Raw genomic sequence first — 6,412 nt, forward strand, 5'->3', positions numbered from 1 at the left:
CATGGAAAAGGGCAGCCTGGACCTCCAGGGCCAAGGGGAAAGAAGATGGCGTCATATTTTTTCTTCATACCAGGGCCTGGGTTCCTTTACCAGAAGGGATGAAGAAAATCCAGGCCTGAGGAACTGAGAAAGTCAGTGTACATGGCCACAACATGGTTTTATTCCCTCAATCTGCAGAGCTGTGCAGCCATTGTACCTTGTACCTGAGGACTCAGAAGATCCTGCATCTGGAAACTCAGATTCCACCTACTGGAGACCAGAGACCCTGGGGAGTTCGTTCTGGTGCACACAAGCAACTCATGGTGGGGATGGGGGTGATGTCAGTTTTGATACCCAGCCAGCTCTGTCACTTTTGAGAGTGCACCACTTTGGTCTCAGTTTACCCATCTGGCCCATGCTGACCCTCTGGTTATTGCCGCCACACCACGTGCATCTTTTCAACATGGATATTTTATTTGCTGTGATTATTTGTCAGACCCTCCAGCTGGAAGATAATGGCAGGACCCAGGGTCCATGTTCTCTGTCAGAAGAGAAAGGCAGGTGAAAAAAACCATGTGTTCGACGTGAGGGTAAATGCATAGAGGAAGGGCACCAAAACCAGGACAGAGGGGCAGAATAGGCATTCTAGGCAGAGGGGACAGTGATAGCAATAGCATGGAGCCAAGAAGCAGTATTTGTGTGTGTGTGTGTGTGTGTGTGTGTGTGTGTGTGTGTGTGTGTGTGTGTGTGTGTTGTGTCTGTGTGTGTGTGTATAGGGAAGGCCAGGCTGGAGAAGCAGACATAGCTCAGTATAGAGAGGACCTTAAAGGCTGTGTGGAGGAGAGTATATTTTAACCTCAGGGCAATGGGAGGTCATTGCAAGTTTTGGGCAGTGGAAGGAATGAAGTCTGTTTTGCATGTGTACCATTTAATTAAAGTTTATTGGGTGCCTCTTAACTGGGGTTTATTTCAGTACTTCATCCTGACGTTTATCTGTTCACTCAAAAGAATTTAAGGCCCCTCTGTTACCAGCTCACTGTACCTAAACTCTTCACATATATTTCATTTAATTCTCACAAAAGTAGATACCTATCCATGAAATAGATACCATTTTTATCCTCATTTTACAGATCAAGAATCCAAGATTTGGACCTGTTTAAGGTCACTGGCTGGTAAGCGGTGGCCCATGGATTCAGACCTTGCCTGACTCTAGAGCTGTGTTCTTTACTAAATGACATGTTCTGGCAGCATAGGGTGACCAGGCCACTCAAAGGCCCAGGCCCTGCCTTGGAGAGCTGATGAACCAGAAGGAGGGTTGAGAAGTCCCGAGAAGGAATACACAGTGTGTGATGAATGCTGGTTCCCAGAGGGGGCTGGAGGTAGCAGGGTTAGATGGATGGGGGCCCAGGGAGAGCAGTGGGAATTTAGGAAGAGGGAACATCTCACAAACATGAGAACTTGTAACCCTGACTTGTTACGGGAACTGTAGGCAGATTTCTGTGGTCATATGCATGTGATGGTGGTGGGGATTTCAGAAAGATGCCACGGAAGGAGGCAGCAGGAGCTAAAGCACTAGGGGCTTTGAGTGCTGACCTAAGAGATTTAAATTCCTCCTGCAAGAAGCCAGCAGCCAATGAAGCACTGAAGCAGAGCCCAGCATGATTTTCATTTTAAAACCTCATTTTCATGACTGCAATGTGAAGAATGATGACAGGGCAAGAGATACATGGATACCCATTGGGCAGGAGGTTATTACAGAGATCCAGGTTGGAGGTGATGGAGCCTGAACTAGGCAAGTGGTTATAAGGATGGTAGGGGCAGATTCAAGAGATAGTAGAGACAGAGGGATCAGGTCTTGGAGAGAATGGTTTCATTTTTCATTGATAAATATCCACTCAATAAGTATCTGTTGAGAGTCTCCCATGTCTCGGGCATCGTTCTAAACACAGGGCACAAAACCATAAACTTGGCAGGTATGACCTCTGCCCTCTTGAAGCCGGAAGACAAAGATGATAGGCAAATAAACAAATAACCATCATAACAGAATGTCATAAGTTCTCTAAGGGAAATAGATAGGTAATAAAATAGTAACTGGGGAGCCCACTTGAGACATGGTAGGAGTGGTGGGGAAAAGCCTTTCTGCAGAGCAGATATTTCAGCTGACACTCTGCTGACAGATGAGAAAGAGACAGATACAAAAAGAGGTAGGGTGAAAGGGGGGAAGTATTTCATGCAGAAGGAAGGGCAAATGCAAATACTGGCATAGGAAAGGGCGGTGGCATTCAAGGAACACCAAGGAGGCCAGGGTGACAGAAGCATAGTGAGCAAGGAAGAAAGTAGTGGACTTGAGGTCACAGTGGAAGAGAGGGAGGGAGTTGGCCTCAGGCTATGGTAAGGACTGTGGATTTTATTCTAAAAGGAATAGCCCAAGGAGGCATTGAGAGCTTTAACTGAGAGCAGTATCAAAATCTGATTTATGTGTTTGTGTCCCAACTGCTGCTGTTTGGAGAAAGGATTGTAGAGGAAAGCCAGGCATCCACTGAGGTTGGGAGACTTCTGTAATCCAGGGGAAAGTTGATAGACTGCAAGCTCTAGGGGGTGGGGTGGGGATGGAGAGGAGTGAATAGTTCAAAAGACATTTTGGAGGCAGAAACAACAGGTTTCAGTGGTGGACTGGATGTGGTCAGTGAGGAAGGAATCAAGATATGCTGTGCGTTTTGAATTTGAGCCATAAATGGAGGTGCCATTTATCAATGAAGACAGGAGAAAAAAAAAAAAAACAGGTTTATGTAGTATTGGAGAAGAAGATTAAAAGCTCTCTTTGGGAGAAAGTGAGTTTAACATGCCTCTTAGGCATCTGTGTGGAGATATTCTCAGAAGGACAAATGGAAATACAGTCTGGAGTTCAGGGGAGAAGGGCAAGCTGTCTCCATACAACACTGAGAATCAGCATGTAACTGATAAACCCTGGGATTGGGAAAATAGAGGGGGGAAAGATAAATCCCCCCACTTCGAGAGGTTTGGTTGAGAAAAAGGAGACCTACAAGAAGCAGCCAATCTATAGGAAGAAACGAGGGGAGTGTGTTGTTAAAGTTAAGAGAGTATTTCAAGGTGGATCACCTTTACCAGAGTTTCAATAAAACGAATGTCAACTGCCAGGAGAAGAAGCAATGCGAGTGAAGTCGTGCTCTGGAAGCTAGAAGACCGTGAAACACCCTCTCAGCTCCTCTGCAAGACTGTCTTTTAAACTTAGGGCGGTAAAGGCGGGAGGGCAAAAGCAAAGAGAAAGGACTTAAAGGGGAGGGTATGGGAGGGGCTGGCTCTTTCAAGTATCAAATGAGAAAACGCTGAAAATGCAATTAGTAAACCACCTAGTCCAGTGCTGATGTCGTTGTTAATTGTAATGAGCCGGGGACTGGACTGAGACAACCAGTGATAGAAAGCAGATAAGACATATGGAAAGAGTTCTGGAGGAGGAAATTTCGTGGTGAAGAAAACCCGTTCCTCCTGAGAGCTTGCGTGAAAACCAGGCTTTGGGTTAGGCGAGGAGATCCCTCAGCGGTGTTGCGCTTCACTCGGATTTGACCCCACGGCGGCAGCAGAGAGCAGGAATCCGGCGGATACGAAGACCGGCCAAAGCCGAGAGGGAGGAAGTCCGGCCCCAGATTGAGGAGTCCCTTGGGCTCCGCCTCCCTCCTCCACCGGCCAATCAGGATCCAGCTGGTGGCCGGCGGCGTTGGGGCGGGGAGGAGGGCGGAGTCTGGGGACCGTTAATCCACCTCGAGGTGGTATCTAGCTTGCCTTTTCCAACAAGGAGTCACTGCTAACCTCGTAGGCATACAACCACTTTGAAAAAACAGATTCATATAAACTAAATATAAACTCCATGAGCCAGCAATTTCGCACCTAGGTATTTATTCAAAAGAAATTAAAGCAAAAATCTCAGAAAGTCCAGATATCTATCAACAGGAAAATGGATAAACTGTAGCATATCCATACAATAATACTCAGCATTAAAAATGAACCAACTGCTGGTTTGGGGAGAGGGAGGGAGGAGTGAATAGATGGAGCACAGGGGATTTTTAGGACAATGAAATTATTCTCTATGATACTATAGCGGTGGCTACATGTCAATATGCATTTGTCAAAACCCATTGAATGTACAGCATCAAGAATGAACCCTAATGTAAACTATGGACTTTGGTTAATGATAATGTGCCCAAGTCGGTTCATCAATTGTACCAAATATGCCACACTGATGAGGGATGTTGAGGGTAGGGGAGTGTATATGTGTGGGTGGGAAGGGCTATGTGCGAACTCTGTATTTTCTGCTCAATTCGGTTGTGAACCTGAAACTGCTCTAAAAGAATAACGTCTATTTTTTAAAAATGAACCAACTACTAATACACTCAGCAACATGGATGAATCTCAAAATCATACTGATGAAAGAAGCCAATACACATATGAATACATATTGTATAATTCCATCTAGAAGAAGTTCTAGAACAAGTTAAATAATCTATAGTGAAAACAAAATCGGAACAGGGGTTGCCTGAGGGTTGAGGGTGATTAAGAAGGGTCGTGAGGGAGCTTTTTAGGTGATGGTAATGTTCTTACAAGTTTGTGCAATGAAGAAAATGTCCTGCATCTGTTCTATATCCTGATAAGGGTTTAGACCTCACAGTTATATGCATTTGTCAAAACTCGTGTCACAATAAGCTTAATATTTGTGCATTTCACTACGTGTAAAATTTTCATCAAAAAGGTAAGCATAAACTCTAGTTAATGCAATGTACGTTGAAGTATTTAGATGTGAAATATACTGTGGTCTGCAACTTTGAAATGCATAACACAAGAGTCATTGATGAAAGGGAGAATGGTTAGATGGTTAGAAGTGATAAAACAAATACAGCAAAATACTAATTGTAGAATCTTGATGGTAGTTATATGAATGTTCACCATAGAAGTCTTTTAATCTTTCTGTATATGTTAGATTATTTTTTGGAATAAAATGTTGGGGGTACCCAAGGCTGAGAGGAGAGAGGAATGTAGAGTTATTATCTAATGGGTACATAGTTTCTGTATGGGAATAATGAAATTTTTCTGAAAATAATGGTGATGGTTATACAACATGTGAATGTACTTAATGGCAATGAATTATACAGTTAAAAATAATCAAAATGAACCGACAACGTAATGCCATTTGCAGCAACATGCATGCTCCTGGAGAATGTCATTCTAAGTGAAGTAAGCCAGAAAGAGAAAGAAAAATACCATATGAGATCGCTCATATGTGGAATCTAAAAAACAAAAACACAAAAACAAACAAACAAACAAACAAAAACAAAGTGTAAATACAGGACAGAAATAGACTCATAGACAGAGAATACAGACTTGTGGTTGCCAGGGGGGTGGAGGGTGGGAAGGGATAGAATGGGATTACAAAATTGTAGAATAGATAAACAACATTACACTGTATAGCACAGGGAAATATACACAAAATGTTATGATAACTCACAGAGGAAAAAAATGTGACAATGAGTGTGTATATGTCCATGAATGACTGAAATATTGTGCTAAACACTGGAATTTGACACAACATTGTAAAATGATTATAAATCAATAAAAAATGTTAAAAAAATAATCAAAATGGTGAATTTTATGTTATGTATATTTTATAATTAAAAAATGTTTGAATGCCAAAAGAAAAAACAATGTTGGGGGAAAATCCACGTCGAAGTCTCCATGCTTTCTCTAGAACCGGTCTGGGGTACTTACTACAGAGAGAAAGGAGAAGACAGCAGGCTGCATGAGTGTGCTAGGTCCACACTGAGCAGAGGGTCGTGGGAAGAGAGAGCATAGGCTTTGCAAATAGACAGATGTGGGTTCATAATCCCAGCTTTCACTTTCTAGCTGTATGACTGTATTTGTTTCTTACTGCAATAGCTGCTGTATCGAATTACCACAAATTTTGTGCCTCAAAACAACACAAATGTATTATCTTGCAGTTCTGGAGGCCTGAAATGTGTCTCACGGGACTAATATCAAGAGCTGTGCTTGATATTAGAATCTGGGGGAGGTGGAGTCTACCTCCTTACTTTTCTAGCTTCTAGAAACTGCCTGTATTCTATGGCTTGGCTCATGGCCTTTTCCTCCTTTTTCAAAAGCCAGCAGTAACATCTTCAAATCAATCTTTCTCTGTGACACACACACACACACTCTCGCATGCCCCTCTGTTTCTTAATCATAACTTCTTTGATTCTCTAGCCTCCTTTTTAAGAGTCCACCCAGATAACCCAGAATAATCTCCCCAACTGCAGATCCTTAACTTATCACATCTGCAAAGTCCCTTTTTGTCATGTAAGATACCATTTTCACAAAAGGAACTTGGGGTTAGGATGCACACGTCTTGAGAGGGAGCCATTATTCTGCC

This window comes from Camelus ferus, chromosome 6, assembly GCF_009834535.1.
Source record: "Camelus ferus isolate YT-003-E chromosome 6, BCGSAC_Cfer_1.0, whole genome shotgun sequence".
NCBI lineage: Eukaryota > Metazoa > Chordata > Mammalia > Artiodactyla > Camelidae > Camelus > Camelus ferus.